Below are 27,370 nucleotides of genomic sequence, written 5' to 3'. Positions count from 1 at the left end.
AAATGGCACCATCTTGCAAACGAAGACACCTGCAGCCAGGAAACAGGAAAAGTCGTATATCAAAAAGAATAAATGTTTTATCTGTCTCTTTGTAATTATCATAGTTAATTCTGAGCCTCCATGCAAGAGTTTCATGACTGTAATTACATCATCGACACAAAATAATTGAAAAAGATTGTATTGGGTTATGTTTTCTTTCTCTAACTGAATTCTAAGTTCCCAAATGCTATGGAATTGTGTATAAGGCAATGAGAGGATAAATCAGTATCCAGCCATTGATAACGTGTAGGAAAAATCCAAGTGACCTTTACTTGGGGAAGACCAAAGTCAGGGTGAACTTGTCTCCCAGGCTCTACAGCAAAGAGTAATCTTTGATTCTTTCTTCCCTTTTGGTTCCTTGTCAAGTTGTGACAAACATAATTCTTATCAAAGACTCCCAGATTTCTTCTTTTTTCTTTTGTTCTCCTTTGATTCCCTGCCCAAGACTTTATAGAAGGATTATTAACTGAGTTTACTTTCTCCAGTACCATGGTCTCAAACTGGTGCCCACTGGGCAATATCTGGCCTGCAAACATGCTTGATTTCATTTACATAATGTTTTAAAATATGTTAATACATTGCTAATCTTTTAAAATGTTTACACTGTCTGTCTGGCCCCTTCACCGTGGGAATTTGTGAGCCCTGGTCTGGCACCTCTGCTCCTGAACTCACCTGCTCACGGCCACCAGATTCATTATTCTCGACCGTCAGACTCAGGAACTCCGGGAATGTGGAGTTGGCAGAGGCTTTCCCAGAGGTCATGTGGTCCCGATCCTCTCTTAAACTTCGCTTCCAAATGCTCTGCGTAAATACAGGTCAAGCACCCCTCATGCACAAATTGAAATCTCACATGCTCCAAAATCCGAAACACTTCTGGCCCCAAACGTTTCAGACCAGGGACACTCAACCGCTGCCACGTTCGCACCTCGGGGCTTTGCGAGGCTTTTCCTTCTCCTTCCAACGCTCCTCCCTAAGAAAACTCCCTCGCATCGTCACTGAAGTCCTTGTTCACACGTCGCTGCGGTGGTTAATTCCAAGTGCTACGCTGACCGGCTCGAGGGAGACCTAGACAGCCGGGGTGCGTGTTGCTGGAAGAGACTAGTGTGTGAACCCCCGACTGAGTGGAGACCCCCCTTCCCCACTGCAGGTGGCAGCACCCCCCCACTGAGGGCTGGGACAGACCGGAAGGTAGAGGAAGGGCAAACCTGCTCTCTGCCTGCCCTTGGCCGTCAGCGCCCCCGGTGCCGTCACTGTCCCCCGGTGCCGTCACTGTCCCCTGGTGCTGTCACTGCCCCTGGTGCCGTCACTGTCCCCCGGTGCTCGGCCTTCACACGCAGACTGAGACTCAGACCGCTGCCCCTTGGCTCCCAGGACTTCATGTCTGGGCTGGGTCTTCACCCCGGGCCTCCTGTGGCCTCCAGCTTGCAGACAGCAGGTCAGGGACTGTCTCAGCCTCCATAACCATGGGAGCTGATCCCTCCTAGTAAATCTGTTTTTACACATCTCTGTACATCCTGTTGGTTCTATTTCTCCAGAGAACCCTCACTAATATAGTCTCCTTCTCAGTGAGGCCAACTTACTCCAACACCGTATTTGCAGTTGCATTCCACTTCATTCCCTTCCATCTCCTCTCATTCCTCATCTCTTGTTCTACTCTTAGACCATAATTTTTTCCCCTTTTAACACAGATACACACATCTTATACATAATGCATATATTTTACTGATTTATTTTATTATTTATTGAAAGTCTCCCTACCCCTACTAATTAATAACCCCAGAGCGAAGATTTTTGCCCACTTTTACCACTGATGTCCTCCCAGCATTCAGAATGGCACACAGTAAGAACTCAATAAATGTTCACTGAATTGAAGAGAACCAGTGATTAGCAGGCTCTTAATCCCCAAAGGCGTGCCGTTCAGTTTGGGAAAGGCTCTACTTGGAGACAGTGCTTTTCAACTTCACCCACTTCTAGTTTTGCTTTCAAAGTCTCAGAACCAACCAACTATCTTTTCCAAACAGCGGTTCCTCAAATATTTGAAAGAAGCTCTCGTGTCAGTGTCACTACTAAGCCTTTTCTTTTCTAACTGTCCCGGCTGCTCCTCACTCGATATGCTTTCCAGACCTTTCAGAAAGATCCACAGAGAAAGGCAGCCACGATGGCCTGGGGACCACGTGGGAGGGGAACCACACGGGCAGGACGTGGCCCAGTCAACACAGAAACGGGGGCCTGTACTGCCTCCCCAGGTCTGAGCACTCCCTTCTGTGACTGCGCCTGAAGGTGACATCAGTCTTTCATGCTAGAAATTTCCAACGGTTGGCTTTTGTTAGACCTGAAATCAACTTGAGATGACCTGCATCAATTTCATACAAGTTTTTGTTAGCCCGAGGTTCTCCTCCCTCCTATCCTATGACTAAGGGAAAAATATATTTAGGTATCACCCTTTCCAATCCTTTTGGGGAGCCGCAAATGGCAGCCCAAGAGTCGATCCCAACCACTCTCACTACTTGCTACAATTTCCCAAATCCCAGCCCTGTTCAAAGTTAAGGCCTTTTTATGTTTAGAAAGACAGTTTAGATGCCCAGCGCAGGAATTTACTTTCAATGCTAACACATTTCACTGTGTTTAATACTTACCATTCTGTGAATGAATTAGCTTAATTACTCAAATCCTGCTTTGGATGTGATACTTGAATAAATGAATATGTGAATAAATTATTAATCTGGGTATCTGTCTTAAATTGTTTTTCTTTTCTTGCAAATTTGACCCAAATTTTTTTCTATTCTTTCAACCAAATTGTTTATAAAAGTGTTAAACAGTTCAAGGTTACAGGAATACCAGAAGAAACTTTTCATGAAATGAACATGGATCCATATGGTATCAATATATTTTAGATATCACTATGCAAACAAAAAAGAACTTTTGTTGCCATGCTCCTATAGTGTTATCTCATTATAGTGTCATCCACCCTAAATATGTTCCCTTTGCCTCTCGTAACAGCATGGGACACCTGTCAATTGATTTTGATATCAGGATACATTCTGATCCTGACTTATCTGATCTGTTGTTAGCCACTTGGAGCCTCCATTTCATCATTTGTTAAAAGGGATTAATAATACCTTCTTGTCATGGGACCATGGTATTTCATAAAGTGACATAAATACCGAGTATTAATATGTGATGTACTCTTTCATAAATGGCAGCTCTTTTATCATTGGGAAGCCCAATTAAAATAATTGTGGCAAATTTGGTACCCTTGGGGATGCTATGTTCTTTGTGGCTAAACAGACTATTAAAGGACAACTAATTTGATAACCTTATTTTCCAAATAAAGATATTGTAGTTCAAAGAAGTCAAGTGATGTGCTCATGTCCACACAGCTGCTTACTGACAGGATGAGGCCGCGAAGGCGGAATCGGTCTTGTGAGTCCAGTTCTTTCCGTGACATCACCCTCTCTCATCTTAACATGCCGTGCACACCCTTGCCTGCATGCTCATAAATCATCTGTTCAATAACCCACTTGAGAATTTTTTTTTTTTTTGAGACAGAATCTCGCTCTGTTGCCCGGGCTAGAGTGCTGTGGCGTTAGCCCAGCTCACAGCAACCTCCAACTCCTGGGCTCAAGCGATCCTCCTGCCTCAGCCTCTCGAGTAGCTGGGACTACAGGCATGCACCACCATTTCTAGCTAATTTTTCTACATATATTTTAGTTGTCCATATAATTTGTTTCTATTTTTAGTAGAGAGGGGTCTCGCTCTTGCTTAGGCTGGTCTCGAACTCCTGACCTCGAGCGATCCTCCCACCTCGGCCTCCCAGAGTGCTGGGATTACAGGCGTGAGCCACCACGCCCAGCCTAAGTATTTTTTAAAAGTCCCATAATACTGTTGATTTTACATCAATTTCATCATGTGTAATTTCCTCAGGAACTTTGGAATTTCTGAAATGTCATAGAAAAGTGAAAATTATTATAATAACAAATGTAAGTGATGTTTTCTAACCACAAATTGAAAAATAAAATAGAACTGAAGAAGTTTCAGGTTAAGCCCACTGCTCTGAACTGGCCCAGAAAATTAAGGCTTTTTCACTAAATAAAAGTTCAACAACTTCCTGGCCAGGTGCAGTAGCTCATGCCTGTAATCCTACCACTTTGGGAGGCAGAGGCAGAAGAATCACTTGAAGCCAGGAGTTCAAGACCAGCCTGAGCAAAATAGCAACACCCCATCCCCACAAAAAATTAAAAAATTAGCCATTCTTAGTGGTGCACACCTGTAGTCTCAGCTACTCAGAAGGCTGAGACAGTAGGATTGCTTGAGCCCAGGAGTTTGAGCAGTGAGCTATGATCACACCACTGCACTCTAGCCCAGGTAACAGAGTAAGATTCTGTCTCAAAAAAAAAAAAAAAAAAAGAAAGAAAGAAAAAGAATGAAAAAAAGAATTCAACAACTTCCTTTAACCCACTTCACAATTTTTCAGCTCTCAATCTCGAAAAACTCACCTAAACATTTCATTCTATGTACAGTGTGTGCTTTCTTTCCCTCCCTCCTTCCCTTTTTTCCAGTAAAATCCTTTTTTAAAAATTCATCTAAAGTTATATGCAAAACTCTTATTTATGGAAAAGAGAGGACAGAACTGTCCTGCTGCTGCTGGAGCATCAGCTACCCCAGCACTCACCCACACTGGTCATCACGGCTCCGGGTAAAACAGACTGAAAACCTCTGTATGAGCTCATTAAATATGAAATGTCCAATTCCGAATCAAAAGTTCAGTTAATTATATCTCAAGTATTTTTGAGAGACTTGCATTTTTCAAGTATTCTGACTCACTGCTATTTTTAAAATGCAATGTATATGTGGTAGGCACTGTGCCATATAAAAACTTTACATCCATTATTTCTTTTAATCTTCCTAACAGCCTGAGTCTTGGAGCTGTCAGCATTTACACTAATTCAGTGGTTCTCAACCTTAGCTGCAAATTATAATCTTTTCTAACTTGGGGAACTTCTGAAAACTGAATACCAGTTATCACAATCAGACCAATTAAATCAGAATCTCTAGGGGTGGAAACCAGGCACCTGTGTTTTTAAAACCTCCCCAGGAACTCTCAGAAGAGCTGCTGAGAAAGTTAATTTTCTATATTTTCTTACCTGAGTACTCTTCAAATGTAGTACTATAAATGCACTTGGATGTGTACTTCTCCTGATGATGCTACCATTACTTAGAATATTTCTGGAACTCCTTTTTTGAAATTGCTTTTAGTCAACTTGCCAGCCACCACTAGGAAATTCTTTCACTGTGCACAGCAGGATTTCAGGGAGACTCACGGAGGTCTGTGCACACCTGGGCAGACCGTCCCTCCCCTTGGCTGCGCCTGTACCCACGGCGGGAAGAAAGTGGGCAGAGCCCTGTGGGTTCCCAGCAAGGCCACTACTCCATGCCTCCCCCAACATTCCCCACTCACCTTATTCATGCTTAGAGTCACAAAGGAGGCTAGAATTAGAACTGGTTTTCTACCCTCTTTCCATCTCATTTCCCACCATTCCCCACATAGAAACTGTATACTCTAGAAATGCCTTGCACAGTATTCTTGGACTACAACCAGCCTTCTTTCGTTCCTCCAAACTTCGGGCTGATCCCGGTCTCTAGAACACACGCTCTGCTGGGAACAGGCTAAAGTTTTCTTTGTGACCCAGCTAGAATATCATCTCCTCGGGGAAGGCTTCCTGACTCTTCCGTGCTCCTCCAGCAGAATAGATCCTCTTTTACCAAATTCTACTTTTGCTCATTTGGGGTATCTCCTATTCTCTGAGGCCCAGAGGGCATAAATAACTTCATTTTTCTATTCCCAAGGTAGAATGCTTTGCCATATTGGGGATCCTCAAAACCTTTGTAAAATAACAAATTCTGAACTGATTTTCGGCTCAGATCACATTCTCTTGAACTCCCTTTTGTCAATTTATGGAGAGTTTTATGATTATTATCCTATCCTACAGCGTACCAGTTAATTCTCTTTCCATATCCATCTCCAGCCTCACTGCAGGCTCCCTCCTCTCCTCTGAACTTCCGTTTTGGTGTAGTTTACTTGATATCTAAAAACATTATTTATTCTATAAATCTGGTCCCACATAAACATAGGCCACCTCCAATTAAACAGCCTTAATAGAATGAATACCTTACACTTTTGTGACATGACCAAGTTTTTTCAAAGCACTTTTACTAACAGGCTTTATTCTCACACTAACCCTACAAAATGCATGAACAGCATATTACTTTAATTAGGTATTTAGAAGCTGGAGTGACATATTCTCCATGAAGTAGAAAGCAAGGAAACGAGAAAACTTGAGAAAAACCTCGGCAGTGAACGACTAAGCCCTCAGCAGGGGAGATGCACCATGTGGCCTTCCCTGGGCATCATTCCCAGGACGGCTGGGGCTAAATCTCTGCCTCATTCCACTTTCAAATTTCTCTAATCCCTAATGTTTTACTGCAAAAGTGAGACCCAGACATGCTGAATTAACATGTAGTAGAGCCAAAACAGTCATTCAGGTCTTTGATTCCCAGTATAAGCTCCCACTTGGCTTAGTTATGTTCGCCTCTTCAAATGGAACTATACACACCCAGCAGTGCAAACATACTTCATAAATCTGCTTTCACAAACATTTAGAAATGAAAACATTTCTGTCTTTTCTTCAAAAACAATTCTGAATAACGATCAAAACCTTTCCCATTAATTTTACGGAGTTAGTTGCACAGGGCAATTTTACCCAGATGCAATTATTCTACCAGAGTACATAAGAAAGTCTCTAACCCATAAGTCAATTTACGGCTTTCCACATGATGCGTCATTTTCTAGTCAATGCTCTGTACTCGATGTTTAATGCTTTTTTGGAAACATTTACACTATGGATGAGATGGGACTCAAAGATTTCAGCATCCTGACCTACTAACATTAGACTCAGTGCAAGTTAATGAAAGAAAAGGAATGCTAGGGAAGTAACCTGAAGATCTCAAATTGGTGGTGGTAGGATGAAAGAAACACCCTCCATGAGTTTAAAAGGAACTGGCAATGGGGTGGAAATGGCAGGGCTTGGAGGCATAATGATCCATTTCTCTCACATTTCCAACCATTTTCCAGGAATTCTGATGTGACCACAAGAATGTACCCAACTGTGAAAATGGGGACACAACCAGGACCTTCTTCCCAAGGTGCACGTAAGCCTTAGTGGCGAGAATGCAATGCACCTCTGGCTGTGGGATCACAACAGGACACTCTCCAGCTGTGTCTCTTTGGGGGGACTGATCTTTCGGGAAATGTGGGGTCTACTTTTTTCCTCAGCCTCCACATACTGCTCCTAACTCAGTGGCTCCAAATGGCTCCTCTGTAATGTCTGCTCCTTTCTAGGGACGGAGAATATCACCTCTCCTTTATCAACCAAGAGGGCATATGTTTTCTGTGTTCCTTCTTCCTGAATGGCTTTGTTAATACAATGTTTAAAAAGAACTAGTCCAATTTTCTAGAGCCATAGAAAATCTATTTTTAAAATATGACATATGCTTTTTAAACATTAATTCTCTTAAAATTAGCATTTAAAATGGAAATTTCTATGCATGATTTTGTTAGGTAGTGACAGAAAAATAGAAAATTTTTCTTGTCTAATTGGACGCTGTTATTTTCTTAGGAATACAAATTACCATATAAATATATTATTTCATTTCTTATAAAGTAAGGTTTACTATTTTAATAAATGTTCACAACATTAGGAAAAAAAACAAGAACTAGTCCAAGATGTTTTCTTCGGAAAATGCATCACATTTGTTTCAGAAAGTTTTTAAGCCTACACATGAACAGATGCGCGTAGGTACAAGGACCTGCCTGGAAGCCAGGCAAGTAACGGAAGTGACCTGGAGGTTGGGGAAACGAAGGGATGAGATTTTTAACTTTATTTTGATTATTGGAAATATTTCAGTCTTACTTTTATTAAGGAAGATGGGGAAAAAAGTAGAGGGGAGTTCGACTTCCCACCTCACCGACCCGGGGCCTTTCCAATCTATGACTTTAAGCGACAGGTAGGAAACACCTGCGGGAGCGGGTGGCGGGGGAGAGGTGGGGACCCCGGGAGGGATGGGTGGGGACCCCGGAAGGGAGAGGCGGGGACCCCCGGGAGGCAGAGGCGGGGAAGGGGCGGCGCGGCCTCGCTCACCCCCGCCCGCCGTCGGAGAGGTCGTGCGGCGCCGCGGCGGGGACGCAGGAGCAGGTGGGGAGCAGGTCGCGCAGCGCCAGGGGGCAGATGAAGACACCGGTGCCGGCGCCACGCAGACCTCCAGCGCGTGCCCGCAGCGCCGGGGCGGCTCCCGCGTCAGGCTGTGCGCGCGGCCGGCCCAGCGCCCCTCCCCGTCCCCGTCCCCGCCGCCCCCGCGCTGCCCCCCCGCGCCGCCCCCCCACGCCGCCCCCTCCACGCCGCCCCCCGCGCCCAGCCCAGCCCGCCCCGCCCCCGCGGGCGCCTCTCGAGCGCGCAGGTCAGTTCGGGTTTTGGGGTTTCCACAGTTCCACGGTTTCGCCTCTTGGGAAATAACGTGGGCCGCAGCCACCACAGCAAACAGGATTTATTTTAAATTATTTTCTCCATTAAAAACTAATTATAGGCCGGGCGCGAGGCAGGTGGATCCTTTGAGCTCAGGAGTTCGAGACTAGCCGGGACAATAGAGCAAGGCCCCATCTGCACACGCACATAAAAATTATTTGGCGGTGGTGGCTCATGCCTGGAGTCCCGGCTACTTGGGAGGCTGAGGATCGCTCCAGCCTGGAAGTTCAAGGTGGCAGTGGTCTGTGTTCGTGCCACTGCACTCCCACCTGGGGGACAGAGACCCTGTCCAAAACAATAACAACAACAAAAAGAGCTATCTCTTGGGGTGGCATATTCTAGTCTTCCACGCGGTCTTCCAAAGTGACTGTACCATTATGCATTCTACCAGCAATGAGTGAGAATTCCTGCCTTTCCTCCAGCAATGGTTTGTCCTTTTTTAAGAGTTTAGTAATTCTAGCAGGCGTGCTGTGATATCTCATTGCTGCTGTAATCTGCTATTCCCCAACGATATATGATGCTGAGCATCTTTTTGTATGATTATTTGCCATCTATGTATCTTCTTTGGTGAGGTGTGTGTTGAGATCTGTACCCCTTTTTAATTGGGGTGTTTGTCTTCTTATTGTTGAGTTTCAAGACTTCTTTTTATATGTAGAATGTGAATTGTTCCTCCGGTGTGTATTTTGCACATATTTCTTATCATTCTTTGGCTTGTCTTTTTATTCTCTCAACTTGACCTTTCACAGAGTATAAATATTGAATGTTATAACAGCCATGGTATTATTTTTTCTATTGTGGATCAGATTTTTTTCTTGTGTGTTAAAACTCATCACCAAACCCAAGGCCACATAAATTTTCTTCTTTGATTTTTCCCAGAATCTTTAAAGTTTTGCATTGTAGTTTAAGTCTGAGGATGATTTTGAATGAATTTTGATGTAAGTTGTAAAGTTTATATCTACACTGATTTCATTCCATATGTTTTCCCCTTAATTGTTCCCTCCACCCCCGTTTTTCTGAAAGACACAGGACAGTGAACCCATCTGAGTTTGAATTTCCAAATCCTGGTTCTGAATGTGCTGAACTTGGAATTTATCTGGTTGGTTTAAAACTCTTCAGGTTTTAAATAATTCAAAACTGTTATGAGAGCCATTTGTCCTTCAACCTTGGTATTTAAAAACAAAAAAAATGTATGTTTTACTTCCCTCTGTGCAAAAAATAAAATGCTCCAAACCTGGCAAATCCAAAAGAGAGTTGATCTTAGGTTAAGTGTATATTAGTGAAAGGTATTAATAGAAGTGTGTGTTCATAGCTGTGTACTTTTCAAGGTAAAAGAAGCATGCTCCTATTTAAACATAAATACTGAAATATAAACTTTCAGATTTTTCTCTAGGATTCTAGGCTCACAAATCCTTTTTCACTTTTTGTTTATGAACATTCTGACCAAATGCTGAATCAGGTATGTGGGAATCATTAGAGACCTACTGTTCATTTCAGTCTTTTTTAGATCTAGTGTCCAAGCCATATCCACCTTGTTTGGGATCTATAACAGCAATAGAAAAATGCATGAAAACTTCCATTGATTTAGTTCCAGAGTTTCCACTACACTTACTGGTTCCTATCCTACACAGACTCCTTTATTGACACTCACCTGACATCCTATGAGATATTGCCACTTTCCTCTTCAAAGTTCTCTACATCCAGTGCTGCATCACTCTGAACCAGCCACCCTTTGTTCGCCACCTGAACCCAACAATTACTTGCCACCATTTTGGGAACTATTCACAGTAATGTAAACCTTACAGACAAAACAACCATGATTTTAATGAGGTTTTATGTGGTAAATACTTTCAAAAAAACAAAAAGTTATGAAGCTGAGTATGCTATCAGAAACTTAGGCCTTGAAATACAAGCTTCTCACAGAAATAAAATAATTCCAGGTGGTTACATTAACTGCCATCATCCTGATATATCAATTGCCAAAAGATAAAGAAAGACATATTTTTTTATTATGGTAGGTATGATTTTACGTTAGTTCACAACTATGAAGTGCTCTAGAAACAAAAAGGTGTCCTATTATAAGATGGTGAATTAAAAGCCCTAATTTTTCTATAGGCCGTGCTCTCTGGACAAGCAGCTGATTAGCAACATCACAGAAATGGTAGAGATCATTGATTTACATCCAGAAACCTGACTTTCTTTGGCCTTGGCCAAAAGGAGGCACTAAGAAAGAGAGAGGCAACCTCTAATAATTGGAAACTCCCCTAGCACTGTTAGGATATGGTGTTGCTAGGGGTAGACCAGGTATTCATAGCAACCTGATAATATTTTTCTGCTGAATGTCAACTATTTCACTGAGCACCAGCTTCAGAAGAGGCCACACAATGATTGTGGTGGATCAAGACAGAAAGAAGAACACTCTACAATCATGTCTGTATGAACTAAATAAAAAGCCCCCCAGCTGTGATGGAATGGACGCCCTCTTGGCCAAGGGGACTGCAGAGAAAACCTAAGGCTCAGATACTGGCTGTGAAAAGGTAGGTCAGACCTGCATCATGATGCACCTCTATCTTTTTGGAGACATTATACTATATAACAATGAGATGCCAAATCATTAACAGACCTAAGGCTATAGAAGGTAAAACTTAAAGCAAACCTATAGGCCTTCAATTTACATAAGAGATCGCTTGAGTTTCAGTAAACATCCAACGGCTTGTCTCTGAGGAACAGATTTCTTAAGTTAAAAAATTCCAAGCCTTAAGACAGCTTTATGCATTAAGGAGTTACAAGTCAAAGAACCTTTAAATACACCTATAACATATAAGAACACTCTTTAAGATGTCCTGCCATTTCAGGCAAAATAAATACACGCCCTCCACTTATTGAGTTAGGGACTTATTTGAAATTCCTATCTGCATGAACGTATACAACCAAACTGTACCACAGTAGTCTGGGCACATATTCTCAGGACTTTCTAAGGCCATGTTGTCCAGGTGAGTCACACATCTTCAGATCAGAATAAACCCCTGTAATTATTTTAAACAGTTTGGGTTCTTTTGACAAGATGGTGCTCACACCTGGGGCTCAGAGAAGACTCAGGATTCCATGAAGGCCCAACATCAACTCCAGGTAACAGCATGACACCCTTGAGCCACTTGAGGATGAGCTTTCCCTCGGGCAGAACTGGTAAGTCCTCCTGAGTCCCCAGAGCTCACAGTCTTTATTGATGATCCTGGTTTATTCTCAGCTATCAATTCTTTTTGTAGGAAATTGTTTCGAGGATCCTAATTTTGACTCTGAGGTCCACTCTAAAGGGTCTTCTCCATTCATTGCCTCTTCCTCCCCAAATGTCTTTGAATTGGCTTTTCTGGGCATTTGTGCAATGAAAGATATAACTGAAATGTCCTGTTTGCAGATAAATGAGAGATTGAGTTCCCCAGCTCTGAAGAGAGAGGGCATTTATCTGTGTCAGCTGAGGGTATTCCTGGGTGACTAGGGGTGCAGATAGGAGTGCCTGGGGTGACTCTCTGTGGGGTGAGGTGGCCCTATAGGGAATCCCCAACAAAATTAATTAAAAGAAAGCTTGTACAGGAAACGCATACAGGAGCTGATCACTGGGTACTTTGAGCCCTCTCAGAGGTGTTAGACCCCTGGGGAGAGTACCTGAGACACAAGTGAGAGGTGAGAAATGACTGAGTGGTGATACCTTGTGGAGTCGTGCCCACAATCAGCACACTGTGATCCGCCACACTTACCCCTAGACTACAGTTTGATTTCTTCTTCTAAAGAAAAACAGGTAACCAATCCTGCAAACCTGAGGAAAGACAAGGAGAATGATGCCATTTGGGCACTATGGTTGGTTTAGGGCACCTCTACTCACAAGTATGCGTGTAAATGGAAAGATTGAAAGGCATGCCAGGTATGCTAGGACTGCAGGTGGTTATGGCCAATGCTTGAGCACACGTTTTAATTGAAGGGCAAATCGTATCCACGAAAATTCAGAGCTCAAGTGGTCAGCCTGCCACTATGTATTTAAAATGTCCAGTCTCTCAAGCTCTCTGTCTCTCTGTTTTCTATATGCCATCCCTCAACCTGGTAACTTTTCCTTCTGCTGTTGAGATAGACTCAAAGTTTATGCTCCTCATAATTCAAGGCTGCCTGGACATCTTACAAGCTAAAATACAAAGATTGAACACTCATTACTCAGCTATAAGAAATAACGGTGATATAGAATCTCTTTTGTTCTCCTGGAAAGAGTTGGAATCCATTCTACTAAGTAAAGTATCCCAAGAATGGAAAAATAAGCACCACATGTACTCACCAGCAAATTGGTTTCCCTGATCATCACCTAAGTGCACATTTGGAAATAACATCAATTGGGTGTTGGAAAGATGTGGGGGGTGGGGTGAGGAGATGGGTTTATACCTACATAATGAGTGCAATGCACACTGTCTGGGGAATGGACACACTTGAAGCTCTGACTCAGGGGGGTTGGGGGGCATGGGCAATATACATAATCTAAACTTTCATACCCCCATAATAAGCTCAAATTAAAAAAAAAGAAAAAAAAGAAAGAAAAAAAAAAGGATAGAAGTGGTTTTTTAAAATCAGACTGCCACCAGGAACACTCATACACTGCTGGTGGGACTGCAGACTAGTACAACCTCTGTGGAAAGTAATATGGAGATACCTTAAAGCTACAAGTAGAACTACCATTGGATCCAGCAATCCCATTACTGGGCATCGACCCAAAAGAACAGAAGACATTCTATTAAAAAAGACATCTGCACTAGAATGTTTATAGCAGCACAATTCACAATTGCAAAGGTGTGGAAACAACCCAAGTGCCCATCAATACAGGAGTGGATTAATAAAATGTGGTATATGTACACCATGGAGTTCTACTCAGCCACAAAAACCAATGGTGAGGTGGCACCTCTGGCATTATCCCTGATAGAGCTGGAACCCATTCTACTAAGTGAAGTATCACAGAAATGGAAAAACAAGCACCACATGTGCTCACCATCAAATTGGCATTAATTGACTTAACTGACCAACACTTAAGAGCACATATAGTAGTAACATCCCTCAGGGGTCAGGCAGAGGGGAAGGGGGAGGAGGGGATGGGTATATTCACACCTTATGGGTGCTGTGCACACCGTCTGGGGGATGGACACGCTTGCAGCTCTGACTCTGGTGGGGCAAGGGCAATATACGTAACGTAAACATTTGTATCCCTGTAATATGCTGAAATAAAAAATTAAAAAAAAAAAGTTGAGCATGTGTTTGTCGTATGCCCTTAGGCATTCTACTACTGGGTATTTACTGAAGAGAAATGAAAGTATATTCCTACATAAAGACTCGTGCACTACTCTTCATAGCAATTTTATCCATAACTTCCCCAAACTTGAAACAACTCAAATGAATGCCCATGAACAGGTTACTTAGTCCGTTTGTTCTGCTATAACAGAATACCATAGACTGGTGACTTATAAAGAACAGAAATTAATTTCTCACAGTTGTGGGACTAGGAAGTCCAAGAACAAGGTATTAGCATCTCAGGTGGGCCTTCTTGCTGCATCTTCACATGGCAGAAGGTGGGAGGGCAAGCAAGCTGAACACTGCACACTGCATGATGCCTCTTTTAAAAAGGGCCTGATCCCGTTCACGACAGGGCAGCCCTCCTTGCCTAATCACCTCAAAAAGGCATCACCTCTAAATACTATCACAAAGGCAACATTTGAATTTTGGAGGGAACACATTGAAAACATAGCCACAGATGAGTATATCCATATAATGGAATACTACTCAGGAATAGAAGGAATGAACTCTTTTTAGATGTAACAATAAAAATGAGTCCCCAAATAATTATGTTGAATAAAAGAAGCCAGACAAAAAAGTGTAAGTACTGAATGGTTCCATTTTATATGAAATTCTAGAACATGCAAAATAATCTATAGATAAGCAGCTGGCCGGGTATGGGGGAGCCTGGGGAAGTGGGAAGGAAAGGAAAAGAAGAGTGTCCTCAGAAATTATAGATGTGTTTAGTACCTTGACAGCGGTAATAGTTTCATGGGTCTACATACACCAAAACTTACCACATTGTGCCCTCTAAATGTATGCTGTTTAGTCTATGCCAAGTCAACCTTAAAGTAATCTCCATAAAAACTTAGCACAGATGTTATTCAGGTAGTTTTGGCAATGTAATCATGGTACAACATTCCTATTAATAAGTTACAAGACAAAAATCCTGAGGCACTGTACACCAAATGGAAAAGAGAGATTTTATATAGAATTTGCACAGTATATAATTTTATATAACTTCATTTTTTTAGTTTCTAATCTCATTTATGTATGTCTTTTTCATCCTTTTTCTTCTGTATGGTGGTATAAATAGAAATCATTGAAGATTCCAGTGCCTTCTATGCTACTTCTCTAACTCAACCCCCTACACATGGGGCCTACTGTCGATAGTCTTTGCCCATCTCAATGAAAGCATAAATTGCAGAGATAATATTGAGATTCACTTAGTTTATTAATATTTTTAATAGAAATTTAATTATCTCAGGTGCAAGCCAACAGGTAAGTGAACTGGATCACAGATTCAGTAAAAAGGAAAGCACTTTTTGAATGTTTATCCTGATATCTGTGTGCATTCATGCATGCAGGTGCTCAGAAATTATAAATGACTGTCTACTGTGTGTCAGACACAATCCAAGGTGCTAGAACATAAAAACGACTAAGGTACTGTTGGTGCCGGAATGCGGACTTGTCAAAAGGTGCCTGCAATGCATGATGATGAGAGCTGTCAAAGGAAGACAGGCCGGAAAACCAAGATGGTCCAGCAGAGCCAGTGACTCAGCCGGCACAGGGGAGGAGGATGGAGACCCTGCAGAAGGACTAGACCCTCCCTAGGGAGACCAGATATGGACACAAAGTCCCCTGGAGGAAGGGGCAATGAAAATCCTGGTGGAAGTAAGCCAGTGGTTGTAGTTTAGGGTCAGGGTAGAAGTAGTGGGTGAAGTGGAGCCTTTGAAGTAGTGAGTGTGTGTGTGTGGTGTGTGTGAGTATATGGGAGGTGTTCATGGTGTGTATGTAGGATGTATGTGAGTGTGGGGGGTTTGTGTTGTCTGCAGCGTGTGTGGGGGAGTGTGTGGTATACATGTTTGTGTGTATGTATGTGTGGTGTGAGGAAAAGGATGAATAGTGTTGCCCAGGAGAGTAAGCACATTTGGGAAGAGACCTTTAGAAAGGTCACTGGGGGGTGGGCAGGATGGGAGATGGGTGGGAGATGAGGTGGAGACGGAGACCACGAAGACAATAGCACATGGCAAAGACACCGAGGGGTGGTTGAAGAAGAGAGGACAGGAGCAAATCCAAGGGACGGACCTCAACCTAACCTTTCAGAATCACACAGCAATGGTCTCTCCAAGGACCCACCTTGAGGTTTCCACACACATTCACACCGAGATGGCATCCCCAGTGACAGATGTACGCTCAACATGGAGACTAGCACCCACTTAATGATCATAAATGCTGCACCATCTATGCTGCCAGCCAGAAACTGTGTGTCCTGGAAGACTTCAGACAGTCAGATCATAAACAGCATGTTTCAAGGGCACACTGTCCTGACAGAGACATCTGCATAATGACCTGGGGAGTCCTTTTCAGCTAATGGAAAAGTACATAACATTGACAGAAGTTAAAAATTAAAATTGTTGGCTGGGTGCGGTGGCTCACGCCTGCAATCCTAGCACTCTGGGGGGCCAAGGCGGGTGGATTGCTCGAGGTCAGGAGTTCGAGACCAGCTGAGCAAGAGCGAGACCCCGTCTCTACTAAAAATAGAAATAAATTATCTGGCCAACTAAAAATATATATAGAAAAAATTAGCCGGGCATGGTGGCGTATGCCTGTAGTCCTAGCTACTTGGGAGGCTGAGGCAGGAGGATCGCTTAAGCCCAGGAGTCTGAGGTTGGTGTGAGCTAGGCTGACGCCATGGCACTCACTCTAGCCTGGGCAACAGAGTGAGGCTCTGTTTCAAAAAAAAAAAAAAAAAAAAATTAAATTGTTAACAGCAAGTTGATCCAAAAAGCTAAAATCTCAAGGACTTATTATTTACAGATATGATACTGCAGAAAGTCAAAACCTATCAATGTACTGTAAGAGTTGCCCATTCTGTACCATGGGCTTCTATTTAATTATCTTACTTTGTAACACTGCTCTACTCTAATAGTACCTTATTAGTGAGACTATTTTGGATAATGAAAATACCCTGTACAAATACTTTTCCCTAAAACAGTGCTTATCTTGTGATTCTACCCAAGGTCATGAACCAGAGTCACATTTATTCTTTTATACCTGATGTCAACAAGAGCAAGAGTAATGGCTAAAATTCAATGAGCATTTACTATGTTCCAGATATTATTTACAAATGTTAAATAATTTAATCTTCATAACAGTTCTATGGGGTAGGTTACTATCATATCCTGTTTTTAGAGATGAGAAAACTGAGGCACAGAGAGGGAAAGTAAGTTACCCGCTACCACAGAGCTGGCCTGAAGCTGTGGAACCAGAATCCCAAGCCACTGTACTCCCCTGCCTGTCAGAAAGTATGATTCAGTATGGTAGTGCATTTTTAAAAAATGCTGCTGGAATCATCTTTATTTATTAAGTCATTAAATATAAAATGTCTGTTATAGAATCAAAAGTGTCATTTATTATATCTCAAACAAGAAGCAGTACAATTAATCAAAGTATCCACCTAAACTATAGACCCAGTTTTGCTATGTTAATGGTAGCTTGTTTATGTCAGCAGCGAAGAGCCTAGAGAGAGAGAGTGGCTGTGAAATTGCAAAAGGTGGTTTCAGAGCTTGTTGAGTATTGAATATTTTTTCTTGCAAGAAGTGGTCCAAAGCCTGGAAGAAGTGGTAGCCAGTTGGTACAAGGTCTCGTGAATATGGTAGATGACAGAGAGTTTCCAAGTCCAGCCTCTGTAGTTTGAGCAGCTTTGTTTGTGTGACACGTGGTCAAGCGTTGTCTTGAAAGACAATTGGGCTGTCTCTATTGAACCAGTGTCAGCTTCTTTATTGCAAGCATCCTCATCATTTCATCCAATTGGCTGCAGTGGACATCTGTTATAATCAATCCACCAGGTTTCATGAAGCTGTAGTGGATAATACTAGTGCTGGACCACCCAACAGATATCATTAGCTTTTTTTTTGATGAATATTCAGTTTTGGCTTGTGTTTTGCACTTCATCTTTATCCAACCGTTGTGTTAAATGCTTGTGATTGTCATAAAGAATCCATTTTTCATCACACATAACAATACAGTGTAGAAATGGTTTATCTTTATGTCGTGACAGCAAAGAAAGGCAAGCTTCGAGATGATTTCTCTTCTGATGCTCGTTTAATTCATGCAGTACCCATCTATCCAGCTTCTTTACCTTGGTGATTTGTTTCCAATGCTCCAATATTGTTGGAATAGTAATGTCAAACCTTGCTGCCAATTCATGTTTCTCCATAGATTAATATTGCTATATTAGAGACAGAAATGATCTCAGGAGTTTTGCAGGGCTTTGCCCTGAAGGAATATGTGAACGTGTTAATTCACAAACCAAAAGCTGCCTTGCCTCAGGAGCGCATCTCAAAGGTCAGTGGCAGCTGCTTTCCAAGGTGACACTGCAGTCTCAAACCTGTGGTTCTCACCTGCTTTCTAGGACAAAGCAGGTTTGCAAGGAGCCATGGGATGACAGCTGATCAAAGAGTGCCTGCCGGACAGACAGACACCTGTGGCTAAAAGCAATTAGCCCAAGGGACAGTTCCTGCTCTACTCCTGACTACCTGTCTCAATCCACAATAACTAGATAAAAGAAATATAGAGCCACTATATCTCTGTTTCTCCTTTCTGTTAAAGTGATAGCTTTATCTTAGAACTTAGAAATTTGTCGTAGGAAGATTTTGTAACCCTTTGCTCACATACATAGAGTTACTTAAACGATCTCTAGAAGCTTTTTTTTTTTTTTTTTAAGACAGAGTCTCACTCTGTTGCCCGGGCTAGAGTGAGTGCCGTGGCGTCAGCCTCACTCACAGCAACCTCAGACTCCTGGGCTCGAGCAATCCTCCTGCCTCAGCCTCCCGAGTAGCTGGGACTACAGGCATGTGCCACTATGCCCGGCTAATTTATATATATATATATATATACACGTGTGTGTGTGTATATATATATATATATACACACACACACGTGTATATATATATATATACGTGTGTATTTTTAGCTGTCCGTATAATTTCTTTTTCTATTTTTAGTAGAGACGGGGTCTCGCTCTTGCTCAGGCTGGTCTTGAACTCCTGAGCTCAAACAATCCGCCCGCCTCAGCCTCCCAGAGTGCTGGGATTACAGGCGTGAGCCACCGTGCTGGCCAATCTCTAGAAGCTTTTTAGGAGACTTTGAACCTAAAATGAACTACCTGTTATTATGTAAATCTCTTACCCCTGGCAACCGATCACTGTACCTATAAATACTGATGTGAAACTTTACTGGTGGCCTCACAGTTCACAGGAACGCAGTGGGTTCTCCCAAGACTGCCCCTTTTTTCATAAATCTATTTTTTATAAAACTGTACTTTTGTCTCTGTGTATTCTTTTATTACCATATTCTATTATATTCTATTTTCTATTATTTCCTTATCTTTTGTGATGACCCCTGCCTGAGGGACCCGATTTCTTGCTGGGAGCGTAGCTAACTCCCTGCGAATTCACATGTAGGTTCACATGGATTTGCCTCCACTACAGCTTTCAGCTCATCATTAACCACTTTGGTCTCAGGTCACCCATGTGGCTCATTTTTGAGATTAAAATCACCAGAACAGAACTTCTGAAACCATCCACGTACCAAGTGTTCATCAGCCACATCCTTCCCAAACACTCTGGTGATACTTCAAGCTGTCTGCACTGCATTGGTTTGACAACAGAACTCATATTCAAAAATAACATAAATTTTTGACACAGCCATGGTTTCGTAAAAATTGATCTAAAAACAATTTGAAAGATAATCATAAGCCAAAATGTGTGTTTGAAAGGCTAAGGATGTACCTTTACAATAAGCATAAAACAAGAAGTTCAGAGTGAAATGTCCGAGATATCAATTGTCAGACTTAGTACTTAAGGAAATCAGACATTTCATACTTAATAAACTAATACATAGCTCCACTCTGCCCTATGTAGTTACGAAAATAAAACTCGAATGAATCGTCACTTGAAAACAGATATGTTTTCTAAGCAATAGCATGGACATGTGGCCCTGCCCTTGCGCTAGCTGGTCATAAAAATTCTCAAAGACCTTAGCAGGTTTTGCTGACAATAATGACCAGCCACAGACTTAGAATCCCCCCAGCACAGACCAGCAGGGTCAAGTCTGCAAGCACAACAGAAGCCCCCTTGGGCTCTGACAGATACCAGAAACAAAGTCCACAACTCCCGGGCTTAGAGGCAGTTGTCACTCAGCGCATTTAGCCCCCTGGGCATCAGGTAGAGAACTGGATGCCATCTGAAGTGGAGGGTCACCTGTTCACCTGCACATCCTTGGCTCTGATGTGCATTTTCCCTTCTGTCCTTGGCACCAGCCAGCCTATATTCCAATCACCTGGCTCGTATCAGGTTTCCCAACTTAGATTGAGAAATCTCATTTACTAAATGGAACATTTAGTATAAAAATAAAATGACTGTCTGTATACTGCACCAGTGTCAGTAGAAACTTAAAGGAAGTTAAAAATTTTATGAGTTTAGCTTTTGAAATTGTTAGGAGTAATGATGAAAGGCTAAGAAACTTTTTGAGAGGTATATACTTAAACTCTTTAGGTAGTGGCCCTTCTTAAACAAGAAAATTTGCTTGGTGCAAAGTCTTTGCTTTAGTACTATAGGAGACAAGTAATAATACCATCTTGAACGTTCCATTCCAGATACAAATCATATTTTTAAAATTTTCTTGAGAGTAGAAGTGACTTTAGACTCAACGTGAAATCTATCTAAGAGACACTGAGTTGTTCACATATACCAAATGGACACAATATTTTGTATGTTGTAATCACTAAGCAAAAAGTTTACTCTTCAAAGAAACTGGAAGCAGGAAAATAGTTGCTATGTTTTTTGTTTTTCTTCTTTGAAATTAAGGGAAAGGTGGCCTTGTTCACAACCTACCTGCAGGAGGAAAATAAACTATCAAACAGAAAAAAGAGGAATAAAGTCACAACACATAATGGCCCCGTTGAAGAGAAAACTTACAGCACAGCGGACGCTTTGCTTTGTTTCATTAAATACCTGAAACTCAACTCACAGTCCTCAAGCCTAACTCGTTATCTCTAAGAGTTTCTTTCCCAGCCTTGAAGAGCCCTAAACAGACAACAGGGCTGCAGGCTCTTTGCCTCAGTTCCTGCCAGGACAGCTTTCAAGGACTCAGATAAAGCCAGCCTCACAGAGAAGCGGCAAAAAAAAAAAAAAAAAATTGGAAAAAGCAAACACCTTGGCTCCACAGCTGCTTCTGTTATCCGTGTGCAGCTAAGGAAACAAGAAGCCATTTTTACCCTTTAAAAACACCAAGCCCCTTTTCCTCAGCTGCCAGCACTTTCCACCTTCCTTCTTGCTGTGCCATTTTCCTTCTTTCTCTCCTTCTTTCTTTTTCAGAAAAGTAAGTAAACTTTTTACTTCTACATACCCTAAACTTTGCATGAGAAATCTTTCTGTGCCCATGCTGGGAGCACCTGGTGAATTCACCATTCTTACATTAACATTTGAATATTATCATATGAACTGAATGTCTGTGTACCTCCCCAAATTCAGATGTTGAAGTTCTAACACCCAATGTGATAGTATTAGGAAGTGGGTCTTTGAGATTAGGGAATGTGGGTGGAGCCCTTATCAACTGTACTACTGCCTTTACTAAAGAGACTTCAAAGACCTCCCTTGTCCCTTCAGCCCATGAGGACGTACCAAGAAGAACACCATCTATAAACCAGGAGGCAGGTCCTGTCCTTACCAGACACAGAAGCTGCTAATGCCTTGATCTTGGATTGCCCAGCCTCCAGAATGGTGAGAAATAAATTTCTACTGTTTATAAGCTACCCAGTTTACAGTCATTTGCTATAGCAGGCCTAATTGACTAAGATAGATACTAAATTATATTTATCTTGATTTTATTTTCCACTTTTTGGTTAAAGCGCTTAAAGTCCTATAATATAAAATGGTGCTTATAAATGAAATTTATGTTCCTGTGTTTACTGTTGAAGAAATGTTAATCAATTTTATTCAATTTGCATTTGAAACTTATTTTGGCACAAATGCATGCTCCAATTGTGCAGAAATTAAGAACTCAACAATAATGGCTATAATTAAAAAAATAAACCTGTCAACAAATGTTGAGGATATGGAGAAAATGGAGCCCTCACATATACCTGGTGGGAATGAAAATGGTGCAGCCACTTTGGAACAAAATCTAGCAGTTCCTTAACCATTTGAGAATGGTTAAACACAGAGTTACAGTACGATCCAGCAATTTCATTCCCATGTATGTATACAGAAAACAGCATGATCCAGCAATTTCATTCCAACATATGTACACAAACACAAAACTAAGTTTTCTATCTCTCCCACTCACTACTCAACACAGAACACTTCTACAACCAAAATGTGAGGGGTCTGAACCCACCAACAACTACTTCTCTGGTGAACACTGACTGGGCATACCACAATTTAACTCAATTCTGACACTAACTGCAGTTAGGAGAGACCCCACAGATTGAGGGCTCAGTTCCACAAGATGGTACCCCTCAACCACTTGGGTCAACAACTGCAACCCCTGGGTTGTGACCTGTACTTCTGACAGACTGTGTATAAGTCAGGGTTCCCATGACCCCTCCTCAGGTTCAATAATCTCCTAGGATGCCTCATAGAACTTACGGAAATATTTATGTTCACTGGTTTATTATATCAATGAACGAGATGACAGCCAGCTGGAGATATGTAGGGCAAGTGTCAGCAAGGTTCATAAGCACAGGAGCTTCTGTCCCTGTGGAGCCGGGGTGTATGACCTCCCAGCACAAGGGTGTGTTCACTAACTGGGAAGCTCTACAAACCCCCCAGGGGTTCAGGGATTTTCATGGAGACTTTATCACGTAGGCATGATGGATTGTGAACTCCATTTCCTGCCCCTCCCCCCTCTCCAGAGCATGGTGTGTCAGGGTAGGGGGCTGAAAGTTTCAAGCTTCTAATCATGGCTTGGTCTTTCTGGTGACCAGCCCCCATCCAGAATCTCAATAAGAGTCTCCTCATTAGAACAAAATACGCTCATAACATCCAGGAAATTCCAAGAGATTTAGGAGGTCTGTGTCAGTAACCAGGGGCAGAGACCAATATACATGTATTTCTCGTTATTTCACAAAAACAAATGAAAATGTATATCTCTACAAAAACTTGTACATGAACAGAAGCATTATGCACAATAGCTAGGGTGGAAACAACCCAGATGCCCATCGTCAACACAAGAATGGATAAAGAAAATGAGGTGTATCCATAAAATAGTATTCAGCCTTAGAAAGGAAGAAAATTCTGATATGTGTTACAACATGGATGAATCTTGAAAACATTAGGCAAGTGGAATAAGCCAGACACAAATAATAAAATATTGTATGATTTGACTTATGTGGGGTATGTGGAATAGGAAAATTTATATAGACATAAAGTAGAATACCGGTTACCAGGGCCTCAGGGGGAGGAAAGGTGGAGAGTTATTTTTTGATGGGTACAGAGTGTTAATTTAGGATGATGTAAAATCACCAGAAATGAACAGTGGTGAGGGTTGGACAACAATATGCATGGACTTAACATGACTAAATTTATACCCAAAAAGGGTTAAAATGGTAAATTTTATGTTAGAAATATTGTACCAGTATAATAAAACCTTAGAATAGCTTCATAGATATAAAACTTATAATTTTAGTACATCTACAGATCTTAATTTAGATTAATTTTAGTTAGTAAATTGTTGACCGGGAAAAAAATGCAGTACTGATACAAACTGTAACAGGGATGAACTTTGAAAACATACTGAGCGAAAGTAGCTAGTCATAGAGGACCATAGATTGCATGACTCCATTTTTATGAAATGTCTGGAAAGGATAAATCTATACAGACAAAGTAGATCACTGGTTGCCTAGGGCTGGAGGGGATGGAAGGTTGGAGGATTATGTTTACAAGGGGTGAGATTTTTTTTTTTTAGAGTAAGAAAAATGTTCTAATGTGAGTTGTATTGATAAATATAAAACTTTACAAATACACAAAATGTCATTCAACTGCACAATTTAAACAGGTGAATTACATCTCAAAGGTATTTTTTATAAAGAAATACAGAAACTCTACAAGTATGTTAAATCTACTGATATCTAATTTGCTACAACTATTATAACATAGAAATGTTACTGACAAATGGTTGGTAGAAACTATGGGCAGCTGTACCCCTTTGTCCTCTCCTGTCATGATGATGCTTTGGGACAACCACACCCCCCAACCCTCCCATCCAACTCCCCTGGCCCGAAACAATGAGCTCACAGGCCTGCACGTCCACACTCTGGCTCAGCAATGCTCTCCTCTCACTGGGGTCTCTTACCTGTCCAGAGAAGCTGCTGCTGGATGGTCCAGGGTGGCCCCATCTGGAATGATTCGCCTCACACCTCATCCCTCAGCCAGAGCCCAGGCACACGCTCGTAACAGTGGCACAGAAAAACACAAGTCTGTCCTGAGCCTCCTCAGGTGTCACAGCAGCAGGCATCCCATTGACCAGAACAAGTCACATGGCCTGACTCAGAGTCAAGGGTCCAGAGAGGCAGCGCTGTCTCTTCAATGGAAGGAACTGAGGAGTCTCCACGTGGAGAAGGGGATGCATCTGCGGAGGGTGAAGAATGGGGACCCCCGACACAGGAGCCTCCTGCAGCAGCTTATGTGACCGGCACAGGGTGTGCTCTGTAAAACGTTAAAGAGAACGGACATAAACATTTCCCAGTGTTACCCTCTTCCCGTTTTCACTTAAAGTTTCCCAAGAGACTTTAAAACATCTTGCTTTTTCAGTTTAATGATAGATATTAAATGATGGAAACATTTCATATTTTTATATTTTAGTTTGAATGGTTGCATAATTCAAGCAGTTTTAAAAGCAAGTAATGTCTAATTTGTAATGGCAAATTCTGGTATAAATGCCAGTGGGTAATACTGTGTGACACGAGCTTCATGACTTCCTTTTTAATTGTAAGAACTTTTAGCTTTTTCAAAGATACTTTTTAAAATGCTTTTCTAGATTTTCTACTTTTACCACAGAAATACATGCTTGCATTTAAAAGTATAAATTGGCATAAGGAAATGTTAACAACTACCCCCTATACACACAATTCCATTCTCCATTGATTTCTCCTTGATGTTTGTCTTTCTTCATGTTCATACACATAATCACAGGACTAAGATGAATATAATTATAGTATGATTTTGTTCTTCACTGTGCACTAGGTTAACATTTTGGATTTGCATTTTTCATTTCCAGAGAGTGGAAATGGCATCCTATTTTGCCTGTCTAAAATCAGTTTGAATCCTAAATGGCTCTTGTAAAGCACGGCCCTGAAGACAGGCTTTTTGTTGCAATTGTCTCCACCCCATGGACTGTGAGTATGGCTTATGTTAATTAAATAACAAGGGCTCACCTGACAGCGTTGGCCTTCTATCCAGACATAAATCGAAAGGAAGGAAATTGTACTTTATCAGAGTTATTTTTTTCATTTTTAAGTGGTTGCTGTGGTTGATTTTTCGAGGGATTTGAAAGTGGTGGCTTGAAGTGGGGAACAGAAGCCCCTTCTAGCTAAATGCCTTAAGAAAAAGAAATAAAAGATATGTAAGTTGGGAAAGAAGAAATAAAATGCTCTCTGCTTACAGATAACTCAATTTTCTATGTAGAAAAAATCCCAAAGAACCAACAAAGTTTTCCTCTGTATGAGGAAAACTACAAAACCGTTGAAAGGAATCAAAATCTAAATAAATGAAGAGATTTTTCATGTTCATAGATAGGAGAACTAAATGTTAAGATGACAATTCTCTTACTTGATCTATAAATTCAAAACAATTCCAGTCAAAACATCAGCAAGTTATTTTGACCACTTGAAAGTGACAAACTCATTCTAAAGTTTATATGGAAAAGGTAAAAGACCCACAGTAGCCAACAATATCAGAGGGGAGGAACAAATTTGAAGGACTTGCAAATTGATCAACCGAACAGAATAGAGAACCCAGAAATAAAAGCACAGAAACATAGTCAATTGACCTTTTAGAAAAAGGCAAAGGCAGTGTAATGGAGGAAAGACAGCCTTTTCAAAAATGATGGTGGAACCCCTGCATATCTATATGCCAACAAAAGAAAAAAAGAAAAGCAAAAGAAAGAATCGAGACACAGTCCTTCCTCCTCAAAAATTAACTGAAAGTGAATCTTAGACCTAACTTTACAACTCATGTTATTTTTATTGGACAAACCCTCATAGTATACATGTATGGGGTGAACTGTCATGTTCTGATACATGTATACAGTGTGGAATAATTGAACCAAGGTTGTTAACACATCCATCGGCCCACTCACCTATCATTTTTGTGGTGACACATCTGAAGTTACTATCTTAGCTGTTTGGAAATCTACAATACGCTGTTACTGACTACAGTCACCCTGCTGCGCAACGGATGTCACAACCGGGTCCTTCTGTGTGCACCCGGGTACCTGAGGCCCAACCCCGCCCCAACACCCCTCGGGCAATCATCATTCTACCCTCCACTTCCACGGCTCAACTTCTCAGACCTCAGTTAAAATACAAAATGTAAAACTTCCATAAAACACCACAGGAGAGAATACTGCTAGGTAACCTTGGGTTTGGCAATGACTTTTTAGATAACGCCACCAAAGTAAAATCCACGGAAGAAAACACTGGTACGTCTTTGCTAGTATCAAAAACTTCTGCCTGAGAAGGAAAGTATTAACAGAAGGGAGAAGCAAGCGAGGCATGGACTGGGAGTCAGTATTTGCAAGACACGCACCTTACCGGAGACACGCACTTAAGGGCGGTGGTGCGGCTGCCCACAGGCTGGGGGCACGGCTGCAGCCACACACTCCTTCACTGTCGCCGAAAACCCAGGGAGGCGCCGGCGTGCAGAGAAGGCTCAGGCGGTGTCAGGGCTGCACAGGCCGTGCCAAGGAGGCGCAGGCACACAGAGGGGCATGGAGGCGGCGCCAGGGCCCAGGCGCACGGAGGAGGCGCGGGCGGCCCCAGGGCGCAGGCACACGGAGGAGGCGCGGGCGGAACCAGGGCACAGGTGCACGGAGGAGGCGCGGGTGGCCCCAGGGCGCAGGTGCACGGAGGAGGCGCCGGCGGCCCCAGGGCGCAGGCACACGGAGGAGGCGCAGGCGGCCCCAGGCGCAGGCGCAGGCGCACGGAGGAGGCGCGGGCGGCCCCAGGGCGCAGGCACACGGAGGGGTGCGCAGGCGGTGTCACGGAGGCGCAGGCGCACGGAGGCGGCCGCTGGGTCAAGTGACTGAGGCAGCGGCTGAAGCGGCGGCGGTGGGAAGGACTCGCGTGGAGTTTCCCCAGCGCGGACCCCGCTGCCCCGACAGGGAAGAGTAGGCGTCAGCGGCGTCCGTGGCGGCCTTGGCGGCGCTGCAGAGACGAAGACAGCAGGCGC

At 42.4% G+C, this 27,370-nt stretch overlaps 1 long non-coding RNA gene across 3 annotated transcripts; it reads right to left on the bottom strand.

The window, feature by feature from the left end:
- Positions 1 to 13: 13 nt before the first annotated feature.
- On the bottom strand, positions 14 to 26,926 carry LOC123630031. Of its 3 annotated transcripts, XR_006732558.1 has the most exons (5): positions 26,729 to 26,926; positions 25,357 to 25,519; positions 24,276 to 24,628; positions 712 to 840; positions 14 to 29 (listed from the first exon to the last, which is right to left on the bottom strand). It is a non-coding gene; the product is annotated as an uncharacterized LOC123630031 (long non-coding RNA). The 3 variants fall into 3 exon arrangements; XR_006732557.1 differs by lacking the exon at positions 14 to 29 and having other exon boundaries at positions 428 to 840; positions 26,729 to 26,925; XR_006732556.1 differs by lacking the exons at positions 14 to 29; positions 712 to 840 and having other exon boundaries at positions 23,898 to 24,628.
- Between the last annotated feature and the right edge of the window lie 444 nt (positions 26,927 to 27,370).

Source organism: Lemur catta, unplaced genomic scaffold (assembly GCF_020740605.2).
Source record: "Lemur catta isolate mLemCat1 unplaced genomic scaffold, mLemCat1.pri scaffold_70_ctg1, whole genome shotgun sequence".
NCBI lineage: Eukaryota > Metazoa > Chordata > Mammalia > Primates > Lemuridae > Lemur > Lemur catta.
The sequence above is the reverse complement of the archived record's forward strand: the minus strand, read 5'-3'. Positions and strand labels throughout refer to the sequence as shown.